We start from the raw sequence: 24481 nt of genomic DNA on the forward strand, positions 1-24481 counted from the left end.
TAAAACTGTGGTGCTACCCTTGCAAAGCCTTGTTCCTTTAACAATCAGCCAATCACAGCAAGCTGAACAAATATAAAAACTGTAAATTTGCTGATGAGACAAATCTGGAAACAAAGATGATGACAGGGGTCTCTAAAACATGCCACATTCTTGCTGCACTGCCAAGTAGGGAAGAAAAATAGCATTCTAGCAACAAAACAGTGAAAAAGATGCAATAAACATCTTCAGGATAAGCAGGAGCACAGAGAAACAGAAGAATGCTTCCATCCTCTTTGGGCCACACACTTTTTCTCATCACTGCAAGCAGGTTACTCCTCAAATCTCCTTTCTTGTCCTATCCCTGAATTGCACATGTCCCATTCCTGCTGCCACAGGTGTGTCCCACAGATCTTTCAAAGGTCCCTCCCACTGGGTACCACTTCTCAGACTCACTGATTTAAACGGTTAAGTGCTGTGTGATGCTGGTTTAGTGTCTTTCATAAGATACTTTAATAAACCCCTGTTCATTAAATACACTCTGTGGTTGCTAATGAGGTCTCAAATTAACATCTTAGTAACAAATAGCTGATGCTGCTCCTTGCTGTGTGCAAGTGCATAACTGTGTTGTAAAATGGGAGTTCTTCCTGCTGAAAAAAATAGCTTTTGTCTCTTTTAACCTGGGTTACTTTATGCCTGATGCTGCCACTTAGTCATCTTCTATTTGCTCCTCCTCTCCCAGCAACACAAAGTAGGAAAGAGGAATGTATGGCTGAGCTCTGCAAGGTGTTAGCATTTTATGGGCCACAGTTAGCTGAGCTTTCCCCCATCACAGTGCAATGTCTTGGAGTTTTACTTTCCAGCAGGGAACTGTTAACCACCGTGCAGCCACAGACATGTGAAAGCCAGATGAGAGTTCAGATAAAACCTGTACCCATCCTGCTCCATCTGAGCACTGCTCTTTGTGGGTGCTGGCTGAAATGAGGGCGGATTGGTTTGAGGTTTCTGTTTTGGGGCTTTTCCCTTACCACCCTGAGTAGCCTGTGCAGATGGGAACCTTATTCCACTGTGATGGGCAGTAGCAATAACTTCATCTGCTGTAACCATGCCCAGTGAGGTTGTTGATGCCCCATCCCTGGAAGTGTCCAAGGCCAGATTGGACAGGGCTTGGAGCAACCTGGGCTAGTGGAAGGTGTCCCTTCACGTGTCAGGGGGTTGGAACTGGGTAATCTTTAAGGGACCTTCCAACCCAAACCTTTCCATGACTCTGTGAGCCTTTCCTCCTGAGGTCCAGGTCTCCAGAGGCACAAATTCAATGCCACTTCTCTTCCCAACTCTTTTGTGTCTACACCCATGAAACAATTGCTTGCAAATTAATAAGATCTGGTTAATGAGCTGGCTCAGGAGGGCTGAGCTGCTCACAGTGCCTGGCTGAAGGAAGACCCTCAACAGTGTACTTGAGTGCCTGTGGCCAAAAGCCAGATGTGCTCAGGAAGCTGGCAGCTTTTGGCTGGTGCTAACTGGTATTCCCCATCTCAGTACTGTCATACTCACTCCCAAAACTGCCTTAACTCTGAAAAATGTCTCCTGGATGCCTATAAGTCCTTTATTATTCAGCAGCGTCATATTTGAAAGTGAGTAGTTGCTGAATATTTGCACTTGTGTTTTGACAGTGGATTTATTTTTTCAAATTTATGGATATATCCCACTTTGATCTAGTGAGAACCGACAGCATGTTGTTTGGATATTAATCACAGCCATCCCACCGTGACAGGCTGTTTAAGCTTAAGCTCTTTTATTTTTATGTTTCTATCACTGATGTCTATAAAAATCTGTCCTGGGCATGCCAGTTCTGCATAGGAGAGCTGAAATAACTGGCTGCAGTTCAGCTGGGTACTAAAGGCTGAAGGGATCGTGAATGAAGAGAAAATAAGAAGCCCTGGGTGCACTGGGGGTGCTGTGGGAAACTGTGGGATGTGCTGGGGTGAGGGTGTGCACCTCACTTCTGCACCCCATCAGTGGCACTGTCCCAACACCATTTACTCACACCTACTCGCCTTTCAGGTGAGTGTATTTCTTTCCTCTCCCCCCACCCCGCCCCAAATATATGAATTTTGACATGGAATATGTATGAAAATTGGATAAATAAAAAAATTTAAAATAAATTGAAAGGAAATTATCACGAGTGCTGCTGACAGAGATCCGGCCAGATGGGGAGGCTGAGCTCCCGTCCTTGCCTTGTCCCTCAGCCACCACCTCCATCCTGCTCACCATTTGCTCATGGAGCAGCTCTGTGCCCTCGGGGAGGGGTTCCAATGTTCACCTTTGCTCTAGGGAAAGGAGAGTCATCCCAAAAGTGAATAACACATGAAAAAGGGTAAGATTTCCAGCCTATTACTCATTTATGAGCCTTAAAGTTGTTCCAGGTGATGGTATTGTCATCTTCTGTGCCAGAATGTTGCTGCCTTAGAGCTCACCAATAATGGTATCTCAGTACGAATTGCCAATAATCTAAATGGTGATTTCTAGTAACTGTCAACAGTCAGGTTTAATTACCACCATTAGCACTTTCTGTAACGGCAGGCTTCTTAGAGAGTTTTGCACAAGCTTCAGATAAATGGAAAAGATAAAAGGAGCTGGCAGTGGGAGGAAAATAATCGATAATTAAAAAGTGTGGAGCTTTGTTTTATGGCCGCTTGCTGAAAGAGTTTCCTGTAAACACGGTACCTAATGAAACATAGAACGTGCTTTAGGTCTAATTTATTTTAGGTGGACTAGAAAAAATAAATATCTTTTCACGATCAGTGGTTCATGCTCTGGTTCAGCCTCACCAGTTCTGAAACCGTTTTGCATTTACAGAAGGAACAACCTCATCTTGTCCACAGTACGACCTTGAATTCAGCACTTCAGTGTCAGCTCAAGTTTGCTTTTGTGCTCAAGGAGCTTTTTGGTTTGGGTGATTAGTTCACAGCTACAGTAGAGCTCGAATAGGATCTGTGAAGGCTGCTTGAATCACAATCAGTCTGCATCCTTCTGGAGAGCACTGCAAATGGTATGTTTAATAGCATTTTTAGTAGATCCAGTTGCCTGTTACTCAGAAATTCATCAATCTAATGCTCCTTTTGGTTAATGCAGAATGCAGGAGTCGTGCAATCTGCCCACACTGATAACAGACCAGACCAGGAGAGGAAACTGTATTTTGAGCCCTGTGGTTCAGCTTAAATTAATGGCTTTGTTTGCTGAAATGGGGGAAATAGAGGTATTTCCCTTACTTGTAGTTTCACAGTTTGAAACCATATCCTGGCTGCTTCGTAGTCCTGCGATAAAATTCCTTTTGACCTCTCTTTAGACCTATTTTTCCTTTGTGAAATACGACATTGCATGTCATTGCATGTTCAAAGTTCCCCAGCCCAGCAAAGTGGGGTCTTAACTCTATGGATAAATGTTCTCAGTCAATAAAATTCCCAGCCTATGGTCAGAGCCAGGTGGAGGAGTGAAGTGTGGCTTAAATAAATCCTGAAAACTCCAAATAGTTCTTACTCTTCTGAATTTCCAAAGTTCTGATGAGGGTAAGCCTTTTTTCCTTATTTTTTTTCTTTTAAAAAGATACAGAAGCACCTCACTTTCCTCATTGACGTGTTGTAGTGGATCTTCCCCTACTTTGGAGTTGCTCAGTAAGAAAGTAAGTCCTTTTTTGCTCTGGGGAATATGAGTTTATTTTAGTGAACAAGCCCAAGGGGGAGCATATCACCAAGAGGGGAAAAAATGCTGATGGGTAAAGGAATAACATAGTTCATTTTTTCTGATGCTTCAGTGCAACTCTGGACTTAAACCTCTGTGAAATGACCAGTAAGAACTCACCTCCCTATCTTTCTGTGAGTATGTGAGTTTCATGGATTTTAGGTTTTATTTCTAATTCTCTGCAGCACTAACATGGAAATGTTGTCACCTCCTTCCCAGCACTCACAGCAGACACTTATTGGCCCGGTTGGTTCAAATAACTGGCTCCCCAGGGCAGTGGTGGAGTCACCACCTCTAGGGGTTTACAGGCATGTAGATGTGGCACTTGGGGATATGGTTTGGTGATGGGCTTGGCAGTGTTAGGTTTACTGCTGGACTCTATGATCTTTTTCAATCTAATCAATTCTATAATTCTGTAATGTCAGGGGTTTTTTTGGAAAGTGGGTCAGTGTCCTTGTTTTGGCTGGTACAGAGTTAATTTTTCTAGTAGCTGGCACAACGCTGTGTTTTGAGTTTAGTATAAGAATGATGCTGATAACACAGTGATGTTTTAGTTGATGCTGAGTCGTACTTACCCTAAACCAAGGACTTTTTTGTTTTCCATGCACTGCCAGTGAGCTGCAGACAAGAAGCTGGGGTGGAGCATGGCCAGGACAGCTGCCCTGAACTGACCAAAGGGATGTTCCATGTAACAGAATGTTATAAATCAGTGTATAAAGTGAGGGGAAGAGGGAGGAAGGAAGGGACATTCAGAGTGATAACATTTATCTTGCCATGTCACCATGACACCTGATGGAACCCTGCTGTCCTGGGGATGGCTGAACACCTGTCTGCCAATGGGAAGTGGGAATGAATTCCTTGTATTGCTTTGCTCATGTGCACAGCTTTTGCCTTCCCTGTTAAACTGTGTTTACCTCTGTGAGCTGTCTCAGTTTTACCCCTCCAGTTCACTCCCCCATCCTGCTGGGGGTTGAGTGAGAGGCCATGTGGGGCTGAGTTGCTGGCTGGGGTTAAACCACAACAATCACCCAGAACTATTAAAACACAAAAGAATAAACTCTGCCTCTCAGTGTTGACCAGGACAGCCTTGTGTCAGCATCCCTCCCTTGCCTTGTGTGCAGTGTCATCCCAGTGTGGAGGTGCAGAACCTGCCATGAATTGCCCACCAAAGGCTGCCCCTGCTTTTGGCTTGAACCCCACAGACGTGGTTCTTCAGGCAGTTCTGGAGGGGTTTGTGAGGTTCCTCTCACCTTCTCAGGTGGTGAGTTACAGAGCACCACTCTACAATCTCTGCCTGCCCTTTCTGGTACAAGCAAACAATAGGGATGGGGCTTCCTCATCCAGCAGATGTGGCAAACCAGACTTGATGATTGAGGTTATTAACTCATCACCCATCTCAGACCTTCAGCAGTGGAGCAGATGATGTAGTGGAGGGCGCAATGAAAGTTGAGTTCTTTTTTGTATCATTTTTCTTTCCTTGACAGTGCAGCTGTGCTCTGAAAAATGAATGTGGCAGGGGGAGAAATTGCCCCCTCTTTCTCAGTAGGTCTGCTCCCCATGTGGGAACCCAGATTTCAGGCTTTAGCAACCCAGATATGATTTATTGCATTTAATCCTCATTCCCTCTCCTCAGCAGAGCCAGTGCTGCAGGAGGGGCTGTGGCAGAGCTCTGGGGAGTCTGGTGCTCCCCACCTGGGTAACATGCTCTCTCTTTCTTCATATTGATTTTTGCTTCAACAACACTGCAGAAGGAAGAAGATCTGATCTTTCTCTGTCCTCTAATCAAGCAAAGACCAGTTCCTGCTAACAGCATCTGCTATATTTATACATGCAAGAAAACTCAGTTTCATCTTTTGTACTACATGCCAGTGTGGAAGAGCAGGACAGATATGGCAGGAACAATATTCCTGTAGTTTTCTTCACATAAACCAAATTTCTATACTAGAGACTCCTTACCTGTGATTTTTATTTGTATTTTTAATGACTTTAATTTTTATAGCTGGCTCTGAGCAGACATCATAGGGGGTAAACTTGAACTGGAGCAATGCATTGGTATTTAAAATAATTACTGAATATTCAGAACCTTGTGGCAAACTGCTGGACAAGAGATTTGGTTTCCCTCGTTTTATCATCATCACCACTGTTAATAATGCCTCTTTTTATCTCTAAGCCACGCTACTGAAGTCAGTCTGTATCACCAAATATATCTCACGTCAGTATGAGTCAGGCTGGGAAGCACAGGCACTGCCTGTTTCATTAGGCTTTCCTAGAATCTACTACATTGTTAGATGCCTTTTTTGGGGTAAGGGTAGTTGGTATTCTTCAGAAAAGTACTCCAAAGAAAGCAGAGTTTCACTGGTTTTCACAGGGCCAAGATAAAGGTCTGTGCTGATGCAGATACCCCATTTGGCTTATAATTACAAGCTGGAAGAAACACCTTTTTTGACATGCAGATTTTTCGCTTATTCCAAGTATTCAAAGCATTTTGGAGAAGGAAGTGCTAGATTATGAGTTAACTTTGTTTTAGGCAAATTCTGTGGAAATAAATAATTCTGGTAACAGCACAAAGGCTCCAGGCAGGTCTAAGCAGGTTTTGCTCAAATGGAGAGTTGACATGGAGTACGTTTGAGGTTAAAGAATGCCAATGTGTCTACCCATTTCCAGCCTGTTTGGTGACTTGTGACACCTCTTCTAATCTTTCCTTGCTCTTCCTCCTTTTGCCTCTGTTTTTGAACATGGACCCTCTGCTTTGCCTGTGTGTCTGGGCTGTCTGCCCTTATGTGCCTCAACAGCCCAGGACACTGGTTGAAGTCTTTTGGTGCTGTTGTGTATGAATTCAAATCTATCCACAAATGCAAGTTAGGTCAATAAATGAGGGGATGTGTAATATACCCCATTTCCTGTTCGGAGTGCTGATGTCCATTTGAAGGTGGGATACGAGCTTTGTTTTATGTTTACAGAAAGACGACTGAGAACTGCCTGCTCATCTCATTGAGGAACTGTGGAAACCACATCACTTCCCTCTGAAAATATCCAAATGACAAACCATACTTTCCAAAAACCTTTTATGTCTTCTTTTGTTTTTTTTTTTTTTTTTTTCTTTTAATCTTAGGAATCATAGAATCATAGAATGGCTTGGATTGAAAAGGACTTAAAACGCATCTTGTTCCAACTCACTGCCATAGGCAGGGGCACCTTCCACTAGACCAGGTTGCTCAGAGCCCCATCCAGCCCAGCCTTGAACACTTCCAGGGATAATGGACCACTCCAGTCACCTGCTAGCAGGCAAACCCTATTTCTTATGAGGCTTCCTTGCTTTGCATTGCTGTTCTAGCAACCAAATGCACCAAGAAATGCAGGAGGAGACCTGTATCTCGTTTGCTGTGACTTCATTAATACAAATCCTTGGGGGAGGTGCCTGTCCCGCATGACTTTCTTGTCTCTAAAGTGGAGGGACATGGATTGGATGGATGGAACACTCAGTGGACAGTGGGTGGAGAAGTGGCTGAGAACAGCCCTGTGGAGAAGGACTTGGGGGTGATGGGTGATGATAAACTCACCACAAGCCAGCAGTGAGCACTCACAGCCCAGAAACCAACAGAATCCTGTGCTGCATCTAAAGGAGCTGGGGCAGCAGGTTGAGGGAGGGATTCTCCCCCTCTACTCTGCTCTTGTGAGACCCCACCTGGAGTCCTGCATACATTTCTGGTGCCCCCAGCATAAAAAAGACATGGAACTGTTGGAGCAAGTCCAGAGGAGGTCACGAAGTCGATAAGAGGACTGGAGAACCTCCCCTACACAGACAGGCTGGAGGATCAGGACCTTTATTTCATTGTCTTTCCTCATCTTCTCTCATTTGGAAGGAAATGGGAACTCCCAAAGCTGAAGAAATAGGAGTCACTGACAGTATTTGTCATAAAAGTTATAAGCTTTAGATCTTCCTTTGTCCTAAAATCTGTTCTTCTGAGCTCAGCTTGTTTCTGTGCAGAGGGCTAGCACAGGGATTAAGCATCCCATTAGTCCTACTTATGCCTTCGTATTAGTGCATAAATAAGATTTAAGCCACTAATAGCTCCTTTCTAGCTCTGCATAGAGCTGAATTTTATATGCTGGCCGTGATAAGACCAGATAAAAAAATACAGTTGTGGCAGCAGCGGTGAATTTTAACCAGGGGACTGAATTTCAATGAAGTGGGGATTAAAAGTGCAGTAGCTATAGCTGGGATGTCCTGACATCAGCACGTTTCAGAAGTGGTGCCAAAACCATGCAATAAGCCAAGAACCTTCTCTGTGCATGAGGGATGTGGCCCGTGGAGCTGCACCAACAAACCATCTCCACTTTGCTGGTTGCAACTGTGAAGTAAAACACACCAAGGCACCAGACCCTGCCTGCCTCACAGCCACATCATACCTGCTCTCAGCGTGGCTGGTGCAGAATTCAACCAAGCTGTGGTGCTCTGAGCTCTCAGGCACTTGCAGGATCCCAAAATATTGCTGTGCCTGGGAGCTAAACCTCCGGAGTCTGTGAGAGCTTGCTCGGTCCTTCCAGTCAGCGGTTGGGTGAGGCTTTCCTTTGGCCAGCTGCTTATCCAGGAGCTGCTGTCTCTCTCCAACATGCCTATCATCCCTTTTCTGCAATTAATTAAAGTGATGTCTGCCATTTTTTATCTTTTCTTCTTTTTTTTTTTTTTAATTGAGAATCACAGATTAAGGGTTCAAACAACCCCGGCTTTATTTCAGGAAACTTTCATTAACAAATCAATTAGCTGTACTTATTCCCATTCCCACACAATTCTGTCTCAGTGCTTTTTTATTAATTTTCCTATTCTGCTAAAATGTGCTGATTACACTGGTAGAAAGATGACCTGGCAAAGGCAAAAACACAAACAAGGAGCAAGGGTAAAAGGCAGTGTCAGGGCAGGCAGATGGGGCCAAGCTCCAGTTATTTTTTCCCTTCCCTAGACGTGGGATGCACGTTGGCAGGTGGCTAATTCTGCACATGATGAGCAGTGCAGTGATCAGGGTGAGGAGTAACACAATTACAGCTCAGAGAGTCATAGCATTCCAGAAATGAGCTGGATCCAGTTGGAATCTCTCTTCTCCACCTACATTTGAGCCTTTGGTACTGAAGAAGCCTTTGGTACCGCGCAAGTGATATCTGAGCTCTCCACAGCCCACTGTGATCTTTGGAGCTTGGACAAGACCCAGCTTGGACAAGACCCAGCTTGGACAATTTCCTGCACTGAGACTGCAGGAAATGAAACCAATCACTGTCTGTGCAGAAGTTGTGTTTTTGCTAAATGATGTGTGGCCTTTTAGTACCCGTGGCCCCAAATTGCTCATGGGTATCTAAAGGATCAGGTATATTGTGCACAGGGTCCATCAGGGCTTGGGCAGGGACAAATCTGCTGAGAAACAGGAAAACAGTGAGATGGCTGGTCCTTATCTGCTGTGCCTGCTGGGAACCATCAGCACCAGGGAATCTGGGCCAGGTTTTGATAAAGGCAAATGGGACTGATTTCACCTTAATCTGTTATAAAATGTCTAGATTTCAGTGGACTTGATTGGTTTATTCCTTCTCCAGCCTCTGTGTTGGCTATGAGGGGGTACACGGGGTTCATTTGACTGTTTTTCAAAAAAAGAATGAGGTTTTAGGAGAATTAGTGCCACCATTTCAATGCTTTGTTGTGAGCAAGTGAGGGCTTTTGCTAAATCATTGAATCGCAGAATTTTTGGGGTTGGAAGAAACTTTATGATCATCTCGTTGCAATCCCCTGCCATGGGCAGGGGCACCTTCCACCATCCCAGATTGCTCCAAGCCCCATCCAACCTGACCTTGGACACTTCCAGGGCTGGGGCAGCCACAGCTTCTCTGGGCAACCTGTGCCAGGGCCTCACCACCCTCACAAAGAAGAATTTTTTCTTAAATCTGAGCCCCATGATGTGAGCACAATCACATACCTGTGTGTAAAACTGCTTCTAAAGGTGACGTGAAGCAGAGGGAATGTTAATCCCAGATTGTTTTTTCCTGTGCTCATGGAATGCCTGGTCACTGACAGACAGTCAGGGCTCCTTCAGAGAAGAAGATGGCAAAGCTGTGAGTTTTTTGTTTGATGCTGGAGCTGCTTAGTGAGATGAAATAAGGCAGGGCAGTGAAAATGAGGAAAACACCTTTATGTCCATTATAAACATCTTTAAAGACGGAACAAAGTAATCCCTGTGCTGGAGCACACTGGGGCTATGTTTCTACCAGTCTCCCTTCTCCAACAGTGATGTGGAGCTGAGGGAGGCAGATCTTGGAGGTGAGCTCCTGTACCTGCCCAGAGCTCACAGCAGAGCCAGGTGAGGAACCTGCTTCCAGGCATGGCCAAGAGCAGGTGTGAAGGATCTATGGATGTGCACTACATTAGTGTGGCTGCCTGATGCTCACAGATATCCCAGCCTGGAAGTGGCACCCTGCCTTTAATAACCCCTTAGAGGACTTTTGTCCTATAACTTAGCTGATGGGTTTTTTCACTGCATAATTTTATCTTTTTTTTATTATCCAGAGTCCTGTGTCAAAGAATTCTGTAGCTGAACTCCACCTTGGCTAGAAAATTTCTTCTTTTTATTTTCAGGCTGTTGTGCTGGCACCTTCTGTGCCCAGCAGTGAGCAGCGCTCCTGTAACCTTCCTTGGGACCTTGAGGCTGTACAGAACTCTCCTAGAGGTGTCTCTCTGTGGTTAAGGAGTCCAGACTGCTTCCTCGTCCCTTGCTGGGTAGCTCTGATCACATTTGCTTCCCCTCCTTGAAGCTCCTTTCTTTGACCACACAGGGTGTGAGGTGGGTCAAGGGCAGGGGCAGGGAATTTCTGTTTTTGTGTTTCTGTCCCAGACAGCTCGTGTCTGGGGCAAAGAGTGTTTGAGTATTTCCCCTCTTCATCATCTTGTACCATTTTGACTGTCTTGAACAACAGTGATGTGTCAGCACTTTGCTTGTGGGCAATATTTCCCTTTTTCAGTCCCTTAAACCAACTGGAAGAAGAAATATTAACCAATATCAGTTCAGGCTGTTTTGAAGTCTTGCATATCCTTCAGGCACTGCCCTTTGCTAAGTGAGCATATTGACAATGTTGCAGAGCATCTGTGCAATTATATTTGAATGCACCACTTAGAGACTGTGACAAATCCATTACGTGACGTGAAAAGGGCAAAAGGTTAAAATGAAAATGGCTTAATAAAATGATTCATTGTGACAATCCATTTAAAACTGCACAGGGAAATGCAGAACTATGAAAAACACTGAGCATCCACCATGAAAAAAAAAATCTGTATTTGTTAGAATGGACAGTGGGCAGCTCCTTGGCTGGTACAAATAAATGGATTTAGTTACAACTCTGTTAAATTAGCTGGGGATCTGACCATATAGCTTCGGATGATCTTTAAGCATGAGATCATACTCTGCTTCTATGCAGATACCAAGACTGAAGCTACTGAAGACTTTGAAGAAAGATGTAGCTAAAAAACAAATGATGCTTTGTTTGCCAGGGCATTGGGTACTAGGAAAGGCTGGAGAGAGCTGCCTTGCTGTGTCCAGGTGTGAATGGGAAACTACTCACAGCATGTGCAAGAGAGGAAGGTGGCACAAGATGTTGGCAAGAAGAGAAGTCTTTTAGTTCAAGTTGGCACCTGAGCCAGGAAAAGTCATTACTTCCCTTCAGTTAAGTTTGAGAACTCCCAGGATGAGAAACTGAGGTAGCTTCAGGGTCTGTCACCAATTTCAAATAAAAGTGTGATGGGTATATGGTTGCCCACAGGAGGATGAAATTCAGTGGCTGTCAGAGGCCTTGGAAGTGAGCTTTGGGGACCACACTGAGCTGAAGTCAAGCTGAGCTTAAAGACAGCCACAATGTACTTGTAGGGCTGAGAGAATTTCGTTGTTGCATCAATTAAAAAACCCAGCATTGGTATCAAACTGCTCTTCATCTTCTCAGAGAGAGACGTGGTTTTAAACTGGGAATAGCCATTGTAGTGAAAATGTGTTTGTGGCCCATGGGTTTTCCATCAGGAGGAGATGGAGGGGTCACTGAAGTTGTGTCTTAGTCTCCAAGCAGGGAGCAGGGCACAGGAGCTGGACGTGGGGGTGCCCTGCCAGGCAGGAGCAGGGAGTGACTTCCAGCAGCTGCAGCTGCCCCTGGGGATACCCACTCCCCCAGAGTCATTTGGAGACCAAGGCTCAGCAGGTTTCCATTGCTCTTGGCTTGCAAATAGCTCTGTAGTTAATTTTCTCCGTTTTCGGTGATTTCCCCCCCATTTCTATTAGCCCAGACACAGCCTGACACTACAGTTTTATTGTAGTAGCCACTCTTTTTCTTTTTTTTTTTTTTTTCCTGAGAGATCAATTTTGTGTCAAATTTGTGGCATGCTAGCACTTCTTCCCTGATTTCTGAAGTAAGCACCAGGCTTAGGATAATAATGAATTCCTATAAGTCTGTAATGGAGCCATCACTCAGGAGCAGCACACTAATGCTTTGCTGTATTCCTTAGAGATTGCTCCCTGTTGCTGTTTTGAAGGGATAAAAGCAAATCCAATATGCATCTCATGCAAGAAGTGTCTAAAGCAGTCGTTGGTATCACATGGGCTCAATCCTCTTCTGAGTTACGCAGATGGAAATCCCTGGGACTTGTTTGACCCGTGGGCTTGGCATGTGTGCCAGCTTCATCACACAAACCTTGCCCTAGCACTGTGGTTTTGGACAGGCCTGGCCAGAGATGGGTCAGGTTCCACCAAGGGGTGTTTCTCTGAAATCAGGGTGACTTACTTGATATTCGTGGAGTGACAGGACAAGTGGGAATGGCTGTAGGCTGGGAGTGGGCAGTGTCACACTGGGAAGAAATACTTACATGTGAGGGTGGGGAGGCCTTGGCACAAGTTGCCCAGAGAAGCTGTGGCTGCCCCATCCCTGCAAGTGTCCAAGGCCAGGTTGGACGGGACTTGGAGCAACCTGGGCTAGTGGAAGGTGTCCCTGCCCGTGGCAGGAGGTGGAACAACATGGTCTTTGAGATTCCTTCCAACACAAACCAGTCTGTGATATTATGAAGCTGCTCATTTGCCACCTTTGGCTCCCCAAAACAGAATAAAATCTGTAAAAAAATAGGATGAAAATAAAAAAATAAATCTGCTCTCTGTATCCTAACATTGGAACTAAAATTTGGTTAAGAATTTCTAAGAAAATTACGACAAATTTTCATCTGGAGGAGAAGCTTCAGCCAGACATTACAGTTGGACAATTTTAGGTAGATAAAACCAGAATCTAATAACAGCATGTGTCAGGGACAGCAGTCTTTGCCCATGAGAGCCAGAGCAGTGGCTCAGGTGGGAAATGCTATGGCTTGGGTTGCTCTTCCAAATTGAGATGCTCTGAAGCCTTTTCCAGACAATCTGCCTATTTATTATTTGTAGAAACTCACTCTGGATCAAAATTTTAAGTATATTGGTCCAAGAGACCAGAGAGACAATCTATTCTAAAAATATACAAATAATAGTAAAGAAATGAGATTTCCTGTCAGCCGATGTTAGAGTGGATTCTGAAGTGATGGACCATGGCTCTTGAGATGACAAGGTGACAGCTTTCCTATATATTACCATTATAAAAGCTCTCTGCACCTGAATTTTTGTGGGAGACTGAGGTGACTTGAGGTTTTGTGCATTTGCTTTAGAAATTGAGCTGTTTTAAAATATGCCTACTGTGAAGAACTGCAGTTATGGAGAACATCCTCACCTCATTCAAGGCAACACAAAAAAATTATTTTCAGTTTTTGTAGCAAACATGTATGAAAACAGACATTAATGCTTTATAAACCGGTACTCAAATCCAGAGAAATTGGAATCTGGGAAAGCAAACAACAAATAATGAGGTTTAGCAAGGTGCAGGTGATCTGTGTCACGGAGCTGCAGGACCACAGCAGCAGGCAACTGTGGATATCCCAGTCGGGCTGTGTGACCCCAGCCCGGTTAGGGCAGGGCAGGGGCAACATTCCCAATAAAATCCAGAGCAAGAGATGATTCTTATTTTAGCAGTAAAACTGTAACACCTGGGTGACCATTTGTGTACGATTTAAAACTGTCAAGCTCCAGCTCTTCAGCACCAACACTATCATTGCAATGTCATTGGTATGGTGTGGTTTAACCAGGGAAACATGGAATTGTGGTCTGGCAGGTTTGTCAGGCTGGAAGGAAGTATTATCACCACTGCTTATGCAGGCACAGACAAGGCTAGACTTCCCTTAGCTAATTTCCTTTAGGAAAGCATTCCCTCCTCCTCATGGGGCTGCAGATTCACAGCCAGAATTGGCTGATCCTCACTGATGGTCCCCACATGGGTGCAGGTTTTGTCTCACCCCTTTGCGTGGGCTCTGCTGGGCCAGCTCCTATGTAGCTCATCAGAGCAAAGAGACAAATAATGTTTTGTCCCTGTCCTTTGTTATTTATAACCATCCATGAAGTAACCCCCTTCCTCTCCCCTCACTCTCCCCTCCAGCAAATCTATGACATTTATTTTTCTCTGGTGATTCTACCACACTTCCCAAGTCCTTCCCAAACCAGTGTTCTGCCTCTCATCTTGCACTAGGACAGTGCTTCAGGAGCTGGCAGACTTCTGCCAGCTACTGAAATAATGGGATTTTCCAGCTGTTTCCCAGCAAGAGAACAAGGTCAGGGGTTTCTCTGTTTGGACACTCCAGCTGCCTTCAGCCACAGCTCCCTGACATCCCCTCCTGCCATGCCCTTTGGTCACAGAGCTGACACGCCACATTTTCCACGTCGTTGCATCCAACTTAACAACTGAACCGGATTTCTCTGCACCAGCTACCCATTTTCTTCCACCTTTATGCCATTAGAAAACTCTAACCGTGATGATTTTGTATTTTGTCATCAGTAAAAATATTAAATGGTTCTGAGCCCACTCCAACAGGGATGCACTGGGAACAGTGATGTGCCACCGATGAGCCCCCAGTTGCAGGGGATGCACTGGGAATAGTTACAGTGCCACTAATGAATCCCAAGTTGAGCTGCCTTTGAGTGCTGTCAGTCTGCCAGTTTTTAATCCATGTTAATCCTCCTGAAAGTAGGATTGGGATTCAGGAGTACAGCTTACCCTAAGAGAGGGGTCACATGGGAATTCAGCGTGCTGTAACTCCTGAATGCTGACTTCATTCCTTTAATGAAAGGACCATCTTCGTTTCCCAAGTGTCCCTGTGGCACACTCCAAGTGGATTCCTCCATAAAATATGCTCTTTCTGGGGTGGCTGGGATAGATTGGGGCCAAGTGATGCTAAACCTGGAGGGGGTGGAGGAAGCTGACCAGGAGAACGGTGTTTGGATAAACTTTTGCTTTTGCCTTTGTTTCTGTTTCACTAGCAAAGCACTGTATTAACTCTACAGAATTACTTTTCCAGGAAAATCAAGCTCATAAAAAATTAACCAGAAGTATGATTCCCTTGTTTCACAGATGGAGGGGTGCAAAGCTATCTCGGATTTGTGAAGGTATTTACATATGTAGCTCCTGTGTGATAAATGGTAGATACTCAAATAGGAATAAGGCATCCAAATGAATTTGTAGAGCTAAGCCAAAATTCTCACCCTTGACTAGAGAAGGAAGGCTTTGGAATGGTAAAAACCCAAACCTGTCTGTCCCCGTATTCAGAGCTGTTATCCCCATCATCTCATCTGTGCTGTGAGTGCTTCAGGGTCAGACTGTTACAGGAATGAGACACTGACTGATAACAACAGCCAAAAAAACTTGAAACTAAAAACTTTTTAAAAAAAGGGAAAAAATGTAAATCTATAATCAATAAATCTTTCTGGCATTCAAACATGAACCCTAGAACTGCATCCTGCAGCAAATATTTAGGCCTCATAACAACCCTTGAGTGCTTCTGTGGAACCCACTGGATACATCTCAAACACTGTCCTGAATGATCTCTGCCTTAGTGAAATATTTAATACATTTTATTGATGTTGTCCACTGCCCACTCATTTGCCCACATTAACTGAAATGATTATTTCGTTGTGCACCGAAAGTATTGTATTACTGGGGAACAAAATGCATGTATAAATATATATACACTATGTGTCTGGTGTCCTGTGTGTTTGTGCATTCATATTATATAGAATATATACAATATGTATCCAGCATGTGTATATTATGTATATAGATAGACATATGGATATATAAATAAATGTAAATACATTGACAAACACACAGACCACCAGATAGAGCTGATAAACTGAAGTGCTTTTGAAAGATTATGAAGTTCCTGAGCAGGGTGCTCTAATGCCTGGTATAAATCACCACCATGCCCAGCAGAAGAAGCCATCCAGAAAACAAAAGGAAGTTAAATTGTAATTGTCTGTTGGGAGAGAAGGGAACCTGAAAGGTTCCCTTTCTTATCTGAACTCCCTCATGTCCTCCAACCCCAAGGAGGCGAGGGATTTGTAAAATGCAGAATGGGTTAAAAATGCATCCCGAGGTGGTTTTGCTCTTTTATTAGTTCCCGGGTCCCAAGAGGGTGTGTTGTATAATGCAAATATAACAGGGAAACATCCCTAGGTGTGAGTGAGGGTCCCATTCTGTTACACACTGTGTGGGAACAAGGTGCCTGTGCCTGGGAGGGTTTGTGTTCTACACAGACAAGATAGCAAATGAGAAGCCAAATGGGGACAAATGGCATGACAATAGTCTTTGTCTCTGCCGTTTCCCTGGTATTATCATGGTATTTGTACCAGCACTGGTGTGGCAGCAGGACCAGGCAGTGACTGTCCCCTGTGCTGGGCACTGGTGGGGTCACACCTCGAATGCTGGGGTCAGTTTTGGGGCCCTCCATGACAAGAAAGACCTTGAGGAGCTGGAGTGTGTCCAGAGAAGGGAATGGAGCTGGGGAAGGGTGTGGAGCACAAGTCTGATGAGGAGCAGCTGAGGGAGCTGAGGGGGCTCAACCTGAAAAAAAAGGAGGCTCAGGGGGGACCTTCTCACTCTGCACAACTCCCTGACAGGAGGGGAGGAGCTGGGGGGGGTCAGGCTCTGCTCCCAGGGAACAAGGGACAGGATGAGAGGAAACAGCCTCAAACTGTGCCAGAGGAGGGTCAGGTTGGATATCAGGGAGAATTTCTTCACTGAGAAGGTTGCCCACAACAGGCTGCCCAGGGCAGTGGTGGAATCACCATCCCTGGAAGTGTTCTAAAAGCATGTGGATGTGACACTAGAGGGCATGGTTTAGTGGTGACCATGGTGGTGCTGGGTTGATGGTTGGACTTGGTGATCTTAGAGGTCTTTTCCAACCTCAATGATTCTATGACTGATTTAAGGACTGGACTCCTGGGAGTAATTGGAGCATCTGTAGCTCTTTGACTGGTACTCTGCCAAGTGATCCTGCTTTCTGTGGCTCTGAGGGTAACTCACTGCTTTGGGTTAGAGGGACTTCTGCCTGAGGCAGAAGGGGCTTCTACTACACCAGGTAAAAACCTGGGGTTTGAGACAAAGTAAAAACATAAATCACAAGAGCACATTCATACACACTGTGTTATATAACCACTGGCTTTTTTTTTTTAAGGAAAAAACTATCCTTTTTTAAGAAAAAAGTCTACTTTTTTAAGAAAATATTTTTTTTTCATTTTTAAAAGAACCTCCCACCCAAATGAAACTCCAGTTGAGGTGTGGCACAGGCTGAATGATCTCTGTGCTCTGGTTTTGCCTTGTCACCTGTGTTTGGCTCAGGCTGCACCCATGTCTGAGAGCATCACACACTGTGTGCTCTGTTAGAGCAGATAAGACAGACCTCACCCGAGCACTTCTCTGATGTTCAATCTATTAATGGAAAAGTGAACTTTGTAATTCCTGTTATTACCATCTGGAAGCCAGGGATGGTGCCCAGTTTCCAGCCTCTGTCACAAGGACTTCGAAGCCTGTCTGCCATGGGGGGTACCCAGGGGGGAACCTGCCACCTGAATGTCCCCAGTGTGAGGCCCAGTGTGAGGGGAAGGTCCCCTGAGTTCCAGGTCTGCATGGGGGATGCAGGAAAGCCAGAGCCCTCCCTAAGGAGAACAGAGTGGGTGGATAGAGGAGATGATGGCAGTGCTGTTTAAGATGATCTCTCAGTGCTGTTTAACTACAGCACTGAGGAGGAGCTGTTTGGTGTGTGAAAAGGGGTGGAATTGCACTCCCCCTCCCCAGCCCCTCTGGGCAGAGCAGCTGTAGCTCAGGTTTGGTTTCTGCAGAGCTTACCTGTCACCCAACTGCTCCCCACTGCCTCAGGAGACAGTTCCTACAGTTCCCCCAAGGCAAACACAAGGCCAAGTCCCATGCCTTGCTTCAACACTGCAGTTTGCTCCTTCAGCCTGCTTCTTGTGCCATGTATTTTTTGTAATTCTCATCCTCACCCTGCCTGCCAATCGTGTTTTATCGCAGTGATTTGGAAAAGGACTCCTTAATCTTCCATATTGTTAAGAGAATGATGCTAACTTCACTTCCCACTTCACAGCAAGCAAGAGGTGAATGATTACTACTCTAAAACATGATGCTTGCTAAACTAGGACCAGATCAAACCCCTGCCAGCAAGCAGTTCTCCACTTGAGCTGATGGGACTGGGGAGACCGAGGCTTTCTCAGCTACTTTGTTTCTTTCTGACAAAGTTGCTAATATCTAAAATTATCACTGCTAAAATGTTCAGATTATAAACCACAGACTATGATTGCTATTCATAAGGTGACCCAGTATTCAAGAACAACCAGTACTTTGCTGGGCATAAAGCAAACCTGTATCTGCCAGTGGACTCTGCAGAGCTCCTGAAGAAAAGTGACATGAAATTTAAATAATTGGATCCACTGTAATTCAGGTCTGTCAGTTGCTGGAGTGATGACATATCCTGTTTTGAAGAAAGATAGTGATTTTTGTAAGATACAAGAAAAATGCTCTCATTCACTACTTCTCTCCACCTGCAACTTAATCTAGTACCAGCTGAGATTCCTGACCTGGAACAATGGATTAGTTTCTAGATAACTGCCCCTGGTAGTGGGGGGATAGAGATGAATCTTAAGTAACTCATAACCTCCTAACATATTTAGGATGAAGTTTTGTCATTGGTGTCTTCATCCCATGTAGCTGGAAGTAGCTGAGTGCATCTCAGTGCTTGTGATACCACTCTCTCTGGGAGGCAGTCAAATGCCTGCTTCTTCATCAGTAATTCCTTCTGTGCTTTTCTCAGGGATCTGCTGGAGCACAAAAGCACCTCCATAGCAGATTCATCAGCAGAATGAACAGGGCTGCATTTTCAGACAGAGGTGAGGTGCATGACTGTGTAACACCAGGAAAGAGTAGGACCATTTACACCAGTTGTGAGCACTCTGGCTGTGGGATATATTGGTTAAATGATACTTGAGTTCAGTAGCTGTAGTACATGATATTTAAGGTTTGGATTGGTTACATTTTTCCTGGCTTCTGTATGTTCTTGCAGTTTTAGTTTTCTGGATTAAAAGTTTTCATCCATCAGCTTTGGATGAAGGTCGTACAAGGGAGATGCTGATGAACTGGAGCAAGGCCACTGAAGGATGAATGAGATGGGGAGAAAACTAGAAGAGGCAGCCAAGGGAACTGGACTTGCTTAGAGGGGACTTAATATCTGGCTTCTGGCACAAGTGAAGGAGAGCCAGGCTCTTTACTGAGATGCACAGCAGAAGAATAACAGATAGTGCATATAAATTGAGGCAAAGAACCAGAAATAAAGAAAAATGTTTTTCATTTAGAGGATAATTAATCAGAAGAACAGAAGCCCACAGCACACCAAAGACATCACTGGACTTGGAGGTCTTCAGCTCCTGTCTGGGTACTGCACTGAGGTCTGAAATCAGGTCTGATCTGAAAGCAGGAGTTTGTAGATCTCTCAAGGCTCCTTGCAAGTTCAAAGAGTTGATGAATCTGCAATAGTTTCTGTTTAAGCTTGGCTCTGTTCAGCATCACTCAGGTTTCTCTAGGACTGGGGTCAGAGTTAGACCAGAAAGGACAGCAAAGTAACAAGTGCTGCCTATTGCTGGACCTCCCAGGGCTTGAACTGTTAGGGACAGGATGGTTTTGATGGTACTATTACATGCCTGCCAAAATAAGACAACATCTTAGGCCACGTTGTTTTAAAAATCTTGTGTGGGAGATTGTCTGAGGGTCACAGATCAGAACCTTGTCTTCATTTTAGTAATGGGTGACTGAAATGGCAGGATGGAAATGCCATTACCCACTGTTCAAGCAAAGTTGTCTTGAACTATATATAAAGATATATATATATATATATAAAGATAGATAGATATATAAAGAACTATATATAAAACATTTAAAACCTATATATAAAATTCAGAATCAAGGTAACACACTGTGGGAGGAGCAGGGTCAGTCCAGTGAGTCACCTCAGTAGAATTTATGTGGAGCTCTCAATGGGAGTGAAGAAGCTGGCAAAGTTTGCCTGCAGCAGTTTGGACAGAAGACCTAGTCCTGACCTTCCAACTGTTTTGTGAGGAGGATTGGCTTATCCCTGGAGACCCACACTGCCAGCACCAGGCAGTGTGACATACGGAAAGCAGCTGTCATTTGGGATTTAATCTTTTATTGTCTACCATCTCCACGGGTGAGAGTCTCTTTCCCACAAACTCAGGGGAACAGACTTGCAAGAGTCATCTTACAAGAACAAACCTACTAGAAAATAAGTTTCCCTTCCTGTTGATTTAAATGAGGAATGAGAAGCAGAAGGTCCTGTGTGTAGCCAGAGCTCACATCTCTTCTCCAGCACACTGTGTTATGTGCTTCATTCGTATTACCATGACGAAAGTTTGATTCTAAAATATCAGATCTAGAGGAGAGTCTGTGAGCATGAGAGCTGGAGGTGACCACAGTCCACAGAAGAACTTACAGTTATGGTACCTAAATACTGCTGTAAAATTCTTAGATATGGCAGTGAATGTTTCCTGTATATGTGTGGAATACAGGGCTCAGGGATATTGCCCTGAGCAAATTCTCTGCAAAACCACTCTAGAGCATTAGTGTATGGAATCTCCTTTAAATTCCATTTCTTTCAATTTTTCAAGTAAATACAGCAAGCAAGTGCTGTGGAGCTGCATTGGTGTGTGCAGAGGGCCTGTCAGCAAGAACATTTATTCTAAATATCCTGTTTTGTTCTTGCATCTTCCAGATGTGCTCTCCTGCCACTCCCGGGCTCTGGAGAAACTCTGCCATATACAAAAGGCTCCCACAGAACTTTACTCTCTGTTTTACTGTAGTGGATTAGTTAAAACTCAGAGAGCTCTTCTGGAAGAAATACTCATTTTATGTTCGACTTGTTTTAAAAGAAAATATGAAATAGTCTCTTAGTTTGTTGTTTCTTAACAGCTACAGAACAGCATCGTAAAGAACACTTGTGGCAGCATAAGACGGAATTTGCTTTTGTGCTGTTTAAAAACCCACCAGGCACAAACTGCCACCACACTTACACACTTAATCCAGATGTGAGGTTTGTTTGTCTGTGATGATGCTGTGTGAGTGTGCATTTGTACCCAGGTGTGTGCATCTGTCTCCAGAGAAAATTAATACTTGTCCATTTATCATTTGAGTATTTCAAGCACGTAGGAGTGAGACTGATAAAAAGCTGAAATGACAAAAATAATCTACCTGCTCAGATTTGGGTTATAGATTGAGCCTCCCTGTCTAGAGAGACTTTGCTGATAGACTCTGATTTTGCTGTTATGGAAGCAACATGTCTAGAGCAGGCTGAGGCTCTGGTGCAGACAGTTTCTGTCTGTAAGGAGAACACTAAGGTTTGCAATTTGGACATTTTACTGCACTAAATTTGATCCCAAATATTGAATACAGAGGTTAAACCTACTGCCAAAGCTCCTAGGGACAGCAGTATTGTCAGGGACACAGACAGGCTGGCGGCAGCCTGGTTCTGTCAAGATGCTTGCAAAGCCAATCTCCTCCTCTCTCAGTGCTCACGTGTCCGCAGGCGGTGGTGAAGACTTATCATCTTGGAGGTTCAATGCTTCACCTGCCAATGAAACATCAATATTGCCAGAGTTTGCTTACACTGATTGATGGCTTGTGTAATCATCTCGAACATTAAGATCCTCAAGTGGCTGCAATGGGTAATAAATGCACGTGTGCAGTATAAGAAAATTGATATATTCTGGTGTTTTCTTGAGAATACTGTCAGTCCCTTCTATACCTTGCTTTGCACTGGTCAGGGCTCCGTTTTTCTCAGCTGTGTGTGGGTGTTGTGCTCCCCAGTGTGGCCAGCTCTGATCTGCCAGCATTGAGGAGCCAAGGGCTTTGTGGTGGCTCTGCACAAACCACGGTGGGTGCTATACACAGGCTATACACATGGAAGTACGTGGGTGAAGTTTCTCTCTGAAAGTTTCCTACAGATGGTAGAGGTCTTTCAGATAAAGCAATGACAACAAAAAGGAAGTACTTGCCCCAGGGACAAATGCATAATGGTTTCTTCCATCACTTTTTCAATACAAGGAGGAGAGAGGCTCTGGAAATCCTCTGTGGACCTTCTCATTTGGCAAAATGTTCCCTTCCCTGAATTTTTTGTCTCATCATTTTATACCCTTTCTGTTTCTTTAAGTTATGTTTTACTTTCATTACTCTGCAGATTACCATCTTCTCTCTTCCCAAATTGGAAGGCTAATTTAAAAGAATGAGACATCATTAAACTCCATTGGGTCTAGAATTCTGTTCAACTCATTTTGGATTTGTAGGAAATTATGTTTTCAACTTTAACTTTCCAAGTTCATTGGCAGCAATGAGTCAAATACTTCTCACAATTCTTTTCAGATTATGTTTGTTGCCTTTCATGTAGCTCTTTTAAAGATAAGCTGGTTTAGGATATAGGGATCTCATCCTGTGACCATAACCCAGCCCAAGATGAAGGCACTGTGCCATCCAGCAGTTCTTAAACTTCCAATTTCTGTGGGGCCATCACCTGAGGAGATCACACATGGGAGCACTAAGGACCACCTATTCTGCTGGCTAAGGAGTACATGGGGATTTTTCCTATGTCCAGCAGCTAGAACAGAATTTTCCTTCCAGCTGTGTTGGTTGTGTACTAGTCCATTGTGGTTCTCATGCTGATGGTGTTATGATGGGGCATAACTCCTACACAGATCAGTGCTCATGGGGGAAATTCTTAGCAGAGCACAACCCATGGTACAATACAACTGAGTAAACAGATGCAGAAACAAGGAAGGGGGATTTGGAGTCTCAAAGCTTTGTGATCCTGGCATTAGCAATTTTAGACAGTGTATTTTGGATGTGAGTTCTCATTTTCTGCTTATTTTGGGATCAGGTTTCTGAATTCTGGTAAGCTTGATTATTTATGATTTTTGCTTGCTAGATTCCTGATTGAGGAGAATCATGATTTGTGGTTCACCTTTGTGAACCCAGATGATTAATTTGCAGAGAAGTCTGAACATATGCAGTGTTTCCACATACTCCATGGCTGAAATGGTTCAGTCTGTAGGTGAGTACTTGATGACAAGAAACTGTGGCTGTGATGGGAATTGTGCCATTGCCTTTGCTGAGTGCAGAATCTCAGCACATAAAACTTCAGCTTTGTCGATCATGTGTCTGCAGAATGAAGGAAAGATGGATGTGCTGCTTCAGCTGTACATGGCTTTTAGATGGAGAGTTTATCATTTTGACTGGCTAGCCTGAAACGTGTCCAGTTCATGGTATTTCTGGGACATGCTCACCACTCAGCTGAGTGGCAAGAGCAGCTTTATTTCTTAACCCTTTTAGAGCCCTGAGAGATGCCCAGCAGGAACTGGTCATTCCTTCAGGCTAACTGGTTTAACAGGGTGGCCTGGCTGCCTCGGTGGGGAAAAAAAAATTCAGCAAATGAGTTCAGTTTTCATTTTATTATTTGATTTTCTTAGCTTCCTTTTTCTGTAGTTGTTCCTTACTTTTATGTTCCTTACTTTATGTGTTTCTGTTCCCTCTTTTTCTCTCTCATGTGCTGCTGTCCTTCCAGTGTTTAGGTTGGAAGCATCTGAGATCCTGTGGGTGTCTGGCAGTCAGGAAGAACACGGTGGATAAAGGTGAGTCTTCTTACACTGCTTTCCTTGGAACTCAAGAGCAGTCTCCTGGAAGCTATGGACAAGTTTTTACAGAGACCTTTTTTGCCTTTTTAAGCTCTAATATTCCATTCATGCCTGCGATGTCACTTGCAGATCCATTCTTCATATTGCTCTGGTATTGGCACATTCTCAGATGATTTTTGGGGTAGCTGGGATTGGTTTGTAGTGCTGCTAACCTGTGAATAACTGGAGTTTTCTCCTAACAAACAGGTTAGGTCTCCTGGCACTGCCTCCCCACATTTATTTGAGAGTGGAGCTGTTGGAGGGCTGTAGACAAAGCCCAGCAATTCTCAATAAACTCAAGTAAGCTGTGATATCACTTGCAGAGTGAAATCTTTTCTGTAAACTGCACACCTGGCTGACCTGACTCAGAAAGACTGCTGTTCTTCTTGTCTGTTTTATTAGAGGAAGTTATTTCTTGCTGGAATCAGAGGAACTTAAGAGCATCTCACTTAACAGCCCTTGTTAATAGTGCACTATACAGGTAATTCTAACAACAACACACATCAGGTTTTCGCTTCAGGCCAAATGTTTAGGCTATAGTTCTTCTGTGCATGCTGTTACATGGCAGGCTCTAATAAATGGTTATTACAGAAAACTACCTGGATAAAGCT

At 44.2% G+C, this 24481-nt stretch overlaps 1 long non-coding RNA gene across 1 annotated transcript; it reads left to right on the forward strand.

The window, feature by feature from the left end:
- The first annotated feature begins 18954 nt into the window (after positions 1-18954).
- Positions 18955-24132, forward strand: LOC113957443. Its single transcript, XR_003531159.1, has 3 exons — positions 18955-19031; positions 23762-23828; positions 24078-24132. It is a non-coding gene; the product is annotated as an uncharacterized LOC113957443 (long non-coding RNA).
- Positions 24133-24481: the final 349 nt, after the last annotated feature.

Source organism: Corapipo altera, unplaced genomic scaffold, assembly GCF_003945725.1.
Source record: "Corapipo altera isolate COAL_440 unplaced genomic scaffold, ASM394572v1 124, whole genome shotgun sequence".
NCBI classification, from domain to species: domain Eukaryota; kingdom Metazoa; phylum Chordata; class Aves; order Passeriformes; family Pipridae; genus Corapipo; species Corapipo altera.